The sequence below is a fragment of the Lissotriton vulgaris genome, unplaced genomic scaffold, assembly GCF_964263255.1.
Source record: "Lissotriton vulgaris unplaced genomic scaffold, aLisVul1.2 SCAFFOLD_706, whole genome shotgun sequence".
NCBI lineage: Eukaryota > Metazoa > Chordata > Amphibia > Caudata > Salamandridae > Lissotriton > Lissotriton vulgaris.
In genome coordinates, this window is record NW_028253650.1 from 496,780 (window position 1) to 510,407 (window position 13,628).

The window sequence follows — 13,628 nt, forward strand, 5'->3', positions numbered from 1 at the left end:
TGGTTGGACACAGGCATTCTCTGCCTGAGAGGACAAAGGATTTTGGGCTATAAAAAGTGGGGTCCAAACCCCTGAACTTTAGAACTCTTTTGGACCAAGAAGCCTGTCAAGAAGAAGAGCTGGAAAAGCTGTGAAGAGGAACTACCACTTAGCTGAGTGCTTTGCTGTGTCGGCCTGCAGTGGCTGCTTCTGTCTTGGGTAGTGAAAGAACTGGACTGAACTTTCTGCATTCTATTTTTGTGAGTTTCACACTGAAAAAAGTCTGGCCATATTAAAGATACATAACACTTGGTATGCTGTCACCATCATGTGATACACCCAGTGCAGGGGCAGTATTGCAATGCCACAGTGAGTGCACGTCCAGATCACAGGATAGGTTCAGGACTATACAATAGCAGCAATTGCACTAGTCCTCTGCCCACTCCCTAGATTAGCAAGGTACCATAGCCAAAGTAGAAAGTCAAGATACCAATCTTACAATCAATCAATCAATCAATCAATCAATCAAGGCATTTGTATAGTGCGCTACTCACCCGGAAGGGTCTCAAGGCGCTGGGGGACAGGGGTCCATTACTGTTCGAAAAGCCAGGTCTTGAGTTGCTTCCTGAAGGAGAGATGGTCCTGGGTTAGCCAAAGGTGGATGGGGAGGGAGTTCCATGTCTTGGCTGCCAGGTAGGAGAAGGATCTTCCTCCGGTGGTGGCTCTATGGATGCGTGGAACAGCGGCGTGGGCGAGGCTGGTCGATCGTAGCTGGCGAGTGGGCGTGTAGAAGGTCAGGCGGTTGTTGAGGTACTTGGGGCCCAGGTTGTGGAGGGCCTTGTGTGCGTGGGTGAGGAGTCTGAACGTGATCCTCTTGCTGACGGGGAGCCAGTGGAGGTCTTTCAGGTGGCCGGATATGTGGCTGTGTCGGGGGATGTCCAGGATGAGTCATGCGGAGGCGTTCTGGATAGGTTGGAGTCTTTGCTGAAGTTTGGCGGTGGTTCCGGCATAGAGGGTGTTTCCGTAGTCTAGACGGCTGGTGACGAGTGCCTGGGTGACCGTCTTCCTGGTTTCGGTGGGGATCCATCGGAAGATATTTCAGAGCATGCGCATGTTGTTGAAGCATGATGATGAGACGGTGTTGACTTGTCTGGTCATCGAGAGGGAGGAGTCCAGGATGAAGCCCAGGTTGCGTGCGTTGTCCGTTGGTTTGGGAGTGGTGCCCAGGGCAGGGGCCCACCAGGAGTCATCCCAGGCGGAGGGCGATGACCCCAGGATGAGGACTTCCGTCTTGTCTGAGTTCAGTTTCAGGCGGCTGTTCTTCATCCACTCGGCGACGTCTTTCATCCCTTCCTGAAGGCTGGTTCTGGCGGCGGCGGGGTTGTTGGTGAGGGAGAGGATCAGCTGGATGTCGTCGGCGTAGGAGATGATATTGAGGTTGTGTTGGCGTGCGATGGCTGCGAGGGGGCTCATGTAGTCGTGAAGAGGGTGGGGCTGAGGATGATCCCTGTGGTACGCCGCAGATGACTTCGGTGGCCTCGGATCTGAACGGGGGAGGTGGACTCTCTGGGTTCTTCCGGCGAGGAGCGAGATGATCCAGTGCATTCTCTCGGATTCCGATGTTGCTGAGGCGCTGCACTAGGGTGCGGTGGCAGACAGTGTCGAACGCTGCGGACATTTCCAGGAGGATGAGGGCCGCTGTCTCCCCGTTGTGGAGCAGGGATCTGATGTCGTCAGTGGCTGCGATGAGGGCGGTCTCAGTGCTGTGGTTGGCTCGGAAACCAGACTGCGAGTGGTCGAGGGATCCATTCGTCTCAAGGAAGGTGGCCAGCTGTCTGTTGACGGTCTTCTCGATGACCTTGGCAGGAAAAGGGAGGAGCGAGATGGGGCGGAAGTTCTTGAGGTCGGTGGGGTCCGCTGTTGGTTACGTAGTCAGTGTCGGAAATTGTGGCGGATGAAAATCCTACTCATGCCACAACTACAATCCTTCTCAAGATGATCACAAAAGTCACTAAATTAACCTGTGCTTAACCCTCTACTAGATTGGCACAAAACAATCAGAGGCAATGAGTAAGAGTTCTGAATTTTTAAAGTTTTGGGGCGAAAAATATCCCCTAAAAGTGCCAACAGCAGGTATCAGGTCACATGAGACTGGGCAAAGTCATAAGTTAAGACCGACCGTGATCGATATATGAGGTGGACTGTACCAGGTCTCAGCTTAGCTTCAGACTTAGAAGAAAGTTTGAATAGAGTTTCCTGAGAAGGCAAAGTTCAGTGAGGCAGAGAAGCTGGTAGTGTCTTGGGAGGGGGCATCTTCATTAGGAACCTGCTGGATAAAGTTGCTGTGAGTATTTCACCCTTCTGACTTTGCCACCTTTTTGAAAGTCAAAAATCTTTATAGGGGCAAAGCTGGGAGCTGTAACTGACGATGGCCACACAAGGTTGGATACCTTCTCCTATAGGTCCAGCTTAATAGGATTTACAGTTCTGGAAAAGAACGTAGCAGGAGCTACGACCACTGACGCACCTTTGACAGATTAGAAAGCAGGATGGCCCTGTCTTCTATTAGGGGAACGTTTAAGCGAAAAATGTTCTAAGTCCCAACTTTTGGGGGTCAGTAGGAGCAGCATCTGTAACACCACAACCAAGGGTCCAGAACGTGGGGGTACCACTTTGGGGGGGAGGGGGTTAAGACTCACTCCTGCAGAGGATAAGGGCAGGGTTCAAGGTCACTCGAGCTTGATAAGACCCTACAGCCCACACAGAAGGCTAGCCAACTAGCTTTTGGAATCACTCTGGTAGCTCTGGGTTCAAGGAGATGGTCCACTTTACTTCAAAAAGATAAGCACAACTTATGCAGCAGGGAAATCCCCTGGAGTGCAGGGCAGCCCATCTGATGTCTTCCACAGGTTCACACGTGTACTGAAGAGTTGTTTTGAGGATCCAATTTTTACACCTGGCGCCCGCCTTTAACGTGAGAAAATCCATTAGGATGCCCCCATATCTAATCTGGAAATTTCTTCCCTTTCCCTGCCAATGCTCCAAGACGTCTGGTGTGACAAAAGACTTGTGTCATCTTCCTTTATGTGTGTACTGGAGTCAGCCCTGTGAAATGTAGTAAGTTGGACAAAGAACAGCTCTGCATCAATCATATTGGCAGGATGGCCGATCCAGCCAACACCCAGTCCCCCTTTGTTTTGCTGGCTTGGGAAATACACAAAGTCAACCAGCTAAGCTATTCACAGTCATGTGACCCAGAACGCTGTCAGAAGGCACCAAATAGTGATGGCCAGCCTCCCAAAAAGTGCGATGAGACTGGCAATAGGATTGGATGGGTGAGCTACAGACCTGGAAGTTCCTAGCCTATAAATCAACCTTCGATTTTAGGATAAACAGTGGTCATTAAAGGTACAGAAGATATCAGTTCTCGTTGCTTCTAATATTGGAAGGAGTGAGTAAAGATGGGTGGTGCAGGACATAAATAGGCTAGAGACTATTGCTGGGGCTCTAGAAATAGAGAAATGTAAGTTGGCTGAGGTCTCACTCCTGTCAAAAGTCGATTTAAATAAGGCCTGTAGGAAGGACACTTGATTGGCTGATAAGGAGTATGTAGAGAACAAGCCCTGCTCGAATCACAGGGAAATAGGAGGGTGTTCCCTTACTTATCAGCTCTACTCAATGCCCACGTACACTCATATTTGCAAAGATTTCGGGTAGCTCTGATTGTTTGGTATATAAAGACTGAGAAATGTAATGTTTTTTTGGATACGGAGAATAATCGCACATGTGGGCTGAGGTTCCAGAATTGTAATGTTAATTTTTTAATTGATTGTCATTTTTATAGGATAAGTCACCAGAGTTTAAAACCCCTTTTTATATAAGACATTGTGATAATGCACTTGCACTTTTGTTAAGTATGGAATTTTTAGATCTTGCATGTGCTTTGGAAAGTTTTTCAAAAATATGCTTGCACTAGTGCTGTAAAGCCACTCGATCAAGACAATTAAGCCGGGTATTTTAGAGCCTATGGGCAAAGGAAGAAGGGATTCAGACTAATGTTATGCACTCATGGGCAATGTGTGCCGGGGTAGGACATATAGATTGAGACTTAGAAGGAATGAGCGGGTGGTGTTTGAGTGGGGTTAGACTTTTAAAAAATCTTTTCATAATTTTTCTGAATTTTAAAATGTTATGTATTAATCTTTTAAAGACAAAAGTCTAAACATTCATAAACCTTGAACTTGGTCAGGACAGCAATATATGAAATTTCTTAAAATGGCATTTTTAGAATTGTGAGTTACAATTCAACTTTACCATTAAAGAGTATTTTGAATTTCCATTCATTTGAGTCCAAACTTAATAATTGCCCCCATTTACAAATTAACACGTATTAATGTAATAAGGTAACCCAATGTTATGAATATGAAAGATTGGCCTTCCAATAGTGAGATATGATTTTGGACGTTTTTCCCTATTTGGACAAGTAACACTTAAATACACATGTCCTACTTCGTAAATATAATGTAACCTGCCCCTTGAGCCTTTAATGACTACATTAGGGTTTGGCTGAATGTATTAGAAAGGAAGGTTTAGACCTGGCAACATGTTTATTTTGCTTGTTGAATTGGCCATTCAAAACTGTACTGCAGTCTGCAGGCTGAGACATGATTAAAGTACTACTTAAGTGGATGGCATAATGAGTGCTGCAAGGCCACTGGCAGCATTTAAGATACAGGCACTGGGTACATGTAATATCATATGCTAGGGACTTACAAGTCCTTTAAATGTGAAAATCATGTTTAGGCCAATATTACCATGTTTCAGGGAGAGAACACAAGCACTTCAGCACTGGTTATAAGTGGTAAAGTCCACAGAGCCCTAATGTCAAATAAACAAATTCAGATAACTGGAGGGGTGGAGACAAAATGTTTGGGGGTGACCCTGCAGAGAGTCACACCTGTTTACAATGTAGTAAACATGTCAGTTCTAATATATAACCAGGGGTAGAAAGTATAAGTACAAGACTCAGATGCTTTTTTTCAAGTTACAGTGATTCACTTACCACATTGAAAGCAAACCAAGCATGAAAGGTTATTTCCTAATATTGAAGGTAGCTCTTGTTAACGATTTGTAATCCAGATTGCTAGTCAGTTACTGTATCAAACTTTAATTGTATTTCAGCTAAAAAAGAAGACTGGGTCAGAATGCAATTACAAATATTAGGATTAGAAGAAAAGACCCCATGTAGCCTAAACCACCTATAGGGTGGGGCAGGCAAGGTGAACCCCACTCCTGAAATTCCACCATCTTGGGATGGTGAGAAAACCTACTATCAGGGTAGTGCCTCTTCCCACAGGAAGTGGTCACTAGAGGGTGTTCTACTACACACGTAGAGGGGTGGAGAGGACAAAAAACAAATAGTGAATTTCACAAACAGTGACAAACTCATATGGTTGAAAAAACTGCCCTTACTCACACACAAATGTGTGTGACATGCTTCATCATAGGGTCTACTGCAACGCCATGGCGTAGCCACGTGCAGGGTGGAGCATAGGGAGGGTGAACATATGATGTAAAGAAATCACAAACACTAAACGTGACAAACAATGTACTAACCAAGACGTGTCAGTACAAGACTGGGTACAGTGATAAGACAAAGTGCAGTCACAAAAGGTAGTTTAAAACTGGCTCATGGACAATCATTGAAAAAACATCTTTAGGACCACACCCATCTTAAAGGGTGTTATTTGTGCGGGAACAAAAATGGGTGTTCCGACTCAAGAGCCATTTGAATGGGCTCAATGACGACATACCATGGCATGCGCTGAGTAGATGATCTCCATCTAGGGTGGACCTTCCAAATTCTGGTCTGCCCAACCTCTGGAGCTGGACGGGAGGTATATGTACGACTGATATATTTGTCCTCTCGACCCCTCTACGTGTGTAGTATAGTGACTTAAGGGGTTCGGGGTGGTAGAGTAGCTGTTTGACCCTCTCCCCTCTATTGTGTGAGAAAACCCTAGACGGTGTAGACACCCTAAAGATATGTAGCCCATTGGCTACTACCTATCTCCCCTTATAATGCCCATAAATTCACCCCGAGACCTGAACATCAGATTCCATGGACATGAGAAGACCAGGAAAAAGAAGACTGGTTGCTCAAGAACTGAAGCCCTGCTACAGAAGAAAAAAAGGTAGAAAGTATATATGCAGTACTCACAAATGCTTTTCAAGTGAAAGTGATTCACTTACCACATTGAAAGCAAACCAAGCATGAAAAGTTATTTCCTAATATTGAAGGTAGCTGTTGTTAACAATTTGTAATCCATATTTCTAGTAAGCAACTGTATCAAACCTTAATTGTATTTCAGCTAAAACAGAAGACTAAGTCAGAATTCAATTACAATGTCTATTGCTGAAGGTGGTGATCATCTTGAAAGTATAAGTATGTCATGTCCTTGCTATGTAATGATGATACATAGTTCCTGCAGCCTGACTTGTTTTTGGAATTTTGTTATTTGTTCTTCTTTGAAATTGATAAATATCATCATCGAACCCCGGACATGACAATTGCTGCAGCTGTGTCGTCCTGAAGCCTGAAAGGACTCCAAGAACCCTGGAGCACCTCCAGCCTTTGAGAAATAGCAACGAAGCTTCCTTGGAATAAGGGTATCCCACCTCTGCACACTGCAGGCACCAATCCAATGAAGTCTGGTTTGTCGATCTGCTGCACTCTGATGACCATGATGCAGCACCAATGAAAGAAAAGGTACAAAAGCTCCAGAGGGTCAGCTCTGCCTCCCCACAAGGTTTGGAGGCATCATGACCTATCTGAGCTGCAGCATACCAATACTCTGGGTCCTAGACCCCACAACTTCAAAAAGAAGAGTCAATACCGGACTGCCAAAGCACCAAAATGAAGCATCCATCACAGGATGATGAGACAACTGAGACCACTTCCTGAGTGGCCCAGCTTTCCCGAGATTACCTCTCCACGTTGCCTGCTCCTGACCACGAGGACCTCAAAGACACATGACGTCCAGCTGACCTGTTCGCTCTGTACCCGGCCCCACCGGCTCCAGCAACAACCAACCAGTCCTGCTTCTGTGGTCCCCAGGCCCTTGCAATGTTCTACCTCTAAGGAGACCCACTGGACTCCACCTGTAAGTCCCTATGTGCAGTGCTTTTTCAAGTGGCCCCCTGTGTCTTTGTGCACCAGCTTCCAAGACCTCAACAACTCTGCTCCCGGACAATCTGGGATGCTATCGAACTTCTCTTGCTGTAACTTTTGACCTGGTCCCGAAATTGATCTAAAATGAGCAGGTGAACTTTGTGAAAGCAGTCGCTGAATTTCTATGCATTTTTCTACTTTTTCTCCATTGTTTCATATGGTGTGTAAATGCACACAGAAGTGATATTTTCTGAACTTTGAAAAATCATGACTCTGAAAGTACTTACCTTAGAACTGTGTTCTTGGTCTTAAAGTTATATAAAAATTGACTTTCTTTTTACAAATTGGTCTCGGATTTATTCTTGAGTGTGTTTCATTTATTGCGTCTTTGAGTACAACAAATGCTTAACACTACCCTCTGATAAGCCTAATTGTTTGCCCACACTACTACAAAAAGACAGTTAGTATGATTTACTTTTATCTCTAGCTGCCTTTTGGTGATTACTCGCACTCTCTACATAGTGTACTTGATTTTAGTACACTGAACAGAGAGGCGGTTTTCTACACTATTCTGTATCAGGCTCTGGAAAATAATAGCAAAATGCTAATTTGCTTGTGTGGAACAACATTTGCAAAACAAAGAAAACACCTGCATCTTGATGATGTGTACATGCTTAGGCACCATCATGCATGCGCACATATGAGATATGATGCCACAGCCATTTTATTTTAAATTTTATTTACCATTACAAGATTATGGATGTCATTCTTAAAGCAGCAAGAAATATAACCATAAGTGCATCAAAATAAAAAGAGCGGCCTGATAGCACAGTGCAGATGCAGGAGCCTCCACTAAAGAAAACAAAATTAAATTACAAATAAAAAAAGGTAATGGAAAAAGGCTGGCAAGCAACAGAGGAATAGGTGTAGTGTTAGGGTGCGGAGGGTGGCAAATGACTACCCACCATTGGTTTATGAGAACTACTGGCCTATTTCACTTCTACCTGGCCTTGCCAAGGTCTGCGAAAATGTTGTCACCTCCCAACTTACCAACTATGTTGAGACATCAGGCCTGTTCCATCTGGCACAGTCTGGCTTTCACTCTTTTCATAGCATGGAGTCTGCCCTGCTTGAGGTTTCAGAGGCTATTCGGGAGTGTTTGGATGACGGCGGGAGGGCTACATTGGTCATGCTTGATCTCTCGGCGGCATTCAACACTGTACCCCACTCTCCGTGATCGCCTGGCTGAGATAGGTGTTTCTGGCTCAGCCCAGCGGTGGATCAGGTCCTTTTTGGAAGACCGGAACCAGCAGGTCTGGCTTCCCCCCTATTCCTCGGAGGCGATGCAGGTAACCACAGGGATGCCGCAGGGGTCATCACTTAGCCCCCTACTTTTTAACATCTATGTGACTCCGCTGGTTTATCTGGCGGAATGCCTTGGGGCTAAAGTGATGGACTACGCAGATGACATTCAGCTCCTTTTTTTTATGGGGCAGGGAGGATGACTCGACAGTGGCGGCCCAGCACTGCTTGTCTTTGGTTTTCCAGTGGTTGGCTAATGCCCAACTGAAATGCAATGAAGGGAAATCGGAAGTGTTACTTTATGGGTCGTTTACCCTGGATTTTAAGGAAAGGCTCTGGCCCCCTGGCTTTCCTCGTCCTATGGCAGACAAAAGTGCTGCAAAAAATCTGGGCGTCTGGTTCGATGACAACCTGAATTTCTCTACACAAACAAAGAAGCTGGCGGGCACATACTTTGGCACTTTAAAAATGTTGAGGAAGTTAGAGGTATCTACAGGTGATACCTATAAAGATATTTGGCCGTCCGACAGCATTTTCAGATCTGTGAGGGCTAACTCTAACTTGATAACAGCAAGTATAAACCCTTAAATTTAGTTCTGAAAGTAAAGTTATTGTAGGTGTCCTTAAAACATTTTCCATCATCATGAACTACTGAAGTATTATAAATAAGCATGCTCTTGCCATCCTAGGATCAAATTGAATACATAAAAAAAAACATTCAACAACTGTTTTCATCATGGCCCTAATTAGGAGATAAACCTAGGAAAATATCTGAGTGAGGCATTGTGATTTTTGTGCACCTTAAACAAAATGGCTCTCACCGAGCCAATCTCCAATAAATCTTCTATTACATATGTATTTTTTTAATGGTAGATGCTTACCTGCTCTGAGGACTGCTGAGTAAAAGAAAAGCAACATAGGGCAAAATATCCCATCTCTCTTTCCTCAATCCCTGCTTCACCAGGTTTCTGATTTTAAAAAATGCTATTCTCGGCGTGGTTTTGGCGCCGGCTTAAGATGGCGTGATGGAGTGGAGCTCCGGCGAACCGAGGAGCATTTATACAATTTTAGACCACTTTTAGCGCTCGCCGAGGAATGAGATTTGAGGTATCTCTCCCTCATGGCATGGTGAGTCGCTGGAGGTGTTTTTATTTTCTCGCTGCAGCGTTTTTGAGACTATAATGACACCAAGGGATTTCTCAATACCCTGAGCCGGCGGCTGCCATTTTGAATAGTGAGAAAGTTTTTCACTCACAGGTGAAACAGCCCTTCTTGATTTCTTTTGCACCTCTATAATTAAAGGCATCCTTTTTCAGGAGGTTTTGAAGCCATTTTTCAATTCTTAGTTTGTGTTCTGCCTATACGCAATTGGCACATTTATTTTAGAAAAACCAGACACGTTTACCTCGATTTTTGTGCCCTTATTTCTTAGAACATCTCATTTTTGAGGAAAAGTTTCTTCATTATAAATTGGAAGGCTTAAATATCCTCATTATGTGAACTCTTCTCTTTATTATCTACATATTCAGTGTTTCAATTGATTAAGGAGGTGGACCCTGCGATTTCTTGACATAACTCAGTGCTCTTTTAGAGTTGAAACCTTCTTTTTCTCACAGTGTGCCTGACTTTGCTATTTCTGCTTTTTAAGGTTCCACTATGCACTGCTTACTTAACTCCCATTTTCTTTTTTTTGGGGAGACTAAGGAAATTCAAACTATCTGCTTCCACCAACCATGCTGCACACTCAGACTCAGACTCTACTCATAACGAAATGGAAGACATTTCTCCTCAGAAGGCTGACCATACACCAGGCGCCATTCCAAAAACAAAGCTTCCAAGCAAAATATCTGTGATTTCCACCAAGAGACCGAAAAAAGCTCCCCCGTCTCCAGTGAACTCTTCCTCAGCCTCCATGGATGTATTTCTTGAGGAAATTTGTGCCTTGAAACCCTTCATGGAGAAAACCAATAAAACGCTCCAATATCTGAATGACGAGTGGTCTTCTCTAGAATCAAAAATACTCATTGTGGAACAAAAAACAGATTCTCTGCAATCAACTTGCTCACGCATCTCATTTCTAGAGTTTGAAAAATCTCTCCTCAAAAAGCACACAGAAGGGCTTGGCGCCCGAGGAGTATGGCGGCAATGGGGTGAAGTGCTCCGTGGCGACCGGCGAGTTCCGCGTTTCCTCTTTAACTTTGGACCTGTAGGAGACGGATTTGGCAGTCGGAAGATTGCGGGCACATCTTGAGGCTCTTCAACCCAACAGAGCTGCTGTTTAGCTGACTTTTATGTGATTGTAAGTCCGGTCGCGGCTCCGTTTCTGCTGCGACCGCCATTTTGTTTTTTACGCGCAACGCGCGTTTACTCTGCTAATGGCTATCTAAAGGCTCTTCTACGACATTTTTTCATGTCACTTCCCTGCATTGTGCCCAGGATAATGAACTATCAGGAATTTCACTATTTTTCTGCTTAAAGCTGACCCCTTCTGACGTCTATATATGCCTTCATTGTTTGCTGAGGTGTTCTCTTACTTTCCTGTGAGGCAGCCATTTTTAGCCTTCCCCATTGCCAACACGATGCTTTCTCATCTTATTTTAACACTGGTCTGACTACTTTTCTGCCAACTCCTTCAGGTCTTGTTGCCACCATGGTTGTTGCCCAGCGCTACAGTCTATTTGGTCATCTGTTTGCACGCTGACAGGCTGTTCACTCCTCGTACTGCGTAATTTGACCTTCTGCTTATTTCTATCAGCTGCCACCTCTCCCATGTCTTATTTTCTGCAATACCTGTCAACTTTTTAGTCATTGTGTCTTTGATGCTGTCGTAAGAGTGCCTTAAACGTTATTACCAAACTGGCGCACTCATCTACTACTAAACCACGGCATGTATTTATCAAGAATTGAAAGATTTTTTCTGCGTTCTCTAAGATTGAGGACTCTCAAGCGTCTCCCGCTCAGGACTTGCTGATCACAATGGAGTCCTCTTCTGCGACCTCTGGGAAAACAAACACTAAAAGGCTAAAAAAAGACCCTCCTTCTCCTCCCAAGTCTGTGTCGCCAGTTTCCCTAGAACTCTTGTTGGAGGAGATCAGAGCTCTACGTCCCTTTATGGAGAAAACCAATGCCAAATTACAAGTGATGTCTGATAACTGGTCCCAATTGGAGACGAGGGTCTCATCAGTGGAAATAAAAAAGTCTCATCCCTCAAGGATACCTGTGCCACAGTTTCTCATTTGCACTCCCAGATTTCTACTCTCCAAAAGCAGGTGGAGGTTCTTGAAAACCGCAATAGGCACAACTATCTACGCATCTACGGCCTGGGAGAGGGCATCGAGGGGAATGACCCCCTCACTTTTTTCAAATCCTTTCTCCCCAAATTGCTACATCTGCCGGAGGACACAAAGCTCAACATCCAACATGCTCATCGATTGGGTCGAGCTCCTTCCCCTTCTTCAACTTCGTTACGGCCTAGAGGTGTTATTTTGTACTTTTTAGAATACACTGATCTTCTGAAGGTGTTGTAGGCTGTTAAAGCCTCTCCAAGAATCACATGGTCAGGCTCATCTTTGTTTTTTGCATACGATTACACCAAGGCCACCACGAACAGGCGTAAGGCCTTTCTGGATATGAGAGCTGAGCTGAGGTCGATGGGGGCCCAATACGGCCTCTTCCACCCATGCCTCTTCAAAGTTACGTACAACAATAGAACAACGATGTTTGAAGATCCTGTCCATCTCAGAAGCTTCATTAACTCCTGCAACCCAACTGATATGGATTTCTCAGGCCCTTCCTCCTCATTCCACGCTTGAGATCGTTTTAATTTTTTCATATGTTCTCTTACGCTTTGGTTCTCCTTCATTTGGTTGTTACTTCATGTTTTGAAGTTCTTCTTCTTCATATATTCCAGTTTTAGTCAGGTCTCTTATTTATACTTCTTGATGGTGACTATGCTTATTGTTACTGGTTATCAATAGTACTATTAACTTCTTTGTTAATTTCTCTTAACCTCATTGTCCTCTTTTTGGTCTCCATAGGATATGTACCTCTGTTCCATGGTGTCTTCCCGGTCACACGTCTGGCTGACCCTTGTTGTCCTGCCTGCTCCAAGCGGTTCCCCCCTCTCCTGTTCTCCTGATTGTGCTTCCTTGACTTCCCTCTTTTGTATGTATGTTTTTTCTATACCTGTCTATCGCATTTTTATTCCTCACTGTTCTCCTACCTTCCTTTTTCTCTTCTCTTTCTATTAACTTGTTATGTGTCGCTTTCTTCTTTTCACTTCTTACTTCTCTTATCTTCTCTTCTCCTCATTTCTTTACTCTTTTTCTCATCACATAGTGCTCTACTGCTCTTTTTCTTCTTCTTCCTTCTCTCATACAAGTTTCCATTTGTTTTCGGCTTTCTTCCTCTTATGGACTTTTTCTGTGAATTTGTTCGATTTGTTTATTATACTATGTATTGTATTGTATGTCGTTAAGAATCGTTACATGGAATGTCAAGGGTATTAACTCTCCTATCAAAAAAAAAGGATTTTATCCAATCTAGCCAAATTAAATGTTGACTTTGCATTTTTGCAAGAAACTCATCTTTCAGATGTAGAGTCTACTAAACTCAAAAGGGGCTGGGTGGGTGATGTTTATTCTTCTCCTGGTGACGGAAAACGTAACGGGGTAGTAATTCTGTGCCGTAAATCCATTTCTTATTCTCTTGTAACCCAAGAATCAGATACCACAGGTAGATGGATACATGTCAAACTATCTTTAAGGGGTGTTCCAATCTCTCTCCTCAACGTTTATGCCCCTACTGGAGGTGACCCTACTTTCTGGCACGTGATGTCTACACACATCACCAAATTTGTCGATGATAATTTCATCATAGCGGGATTTTGTAATCATCCTCTCGACCCCTTTATCAACAGAAATTCTAAAGCTTCTTATATCCCAAACAAATGTCACAAACGTTTTGCTCAGGCAATCTCACAACACAAGCTCATTGATGCCTGGCACCTTTGTAATCCGACGACGAAAGAGTTTACTTTTTACTCACCCCCCCCCACCATTCCCAGTTAAGGATTGATTATATTTTTATTTCCCATAACATTTCCCAAACTCTCTCTAACGCTGAAATTGATCCCATCTTATTATCGGATCATGCCCCTGTTCTGATTAATATTGAC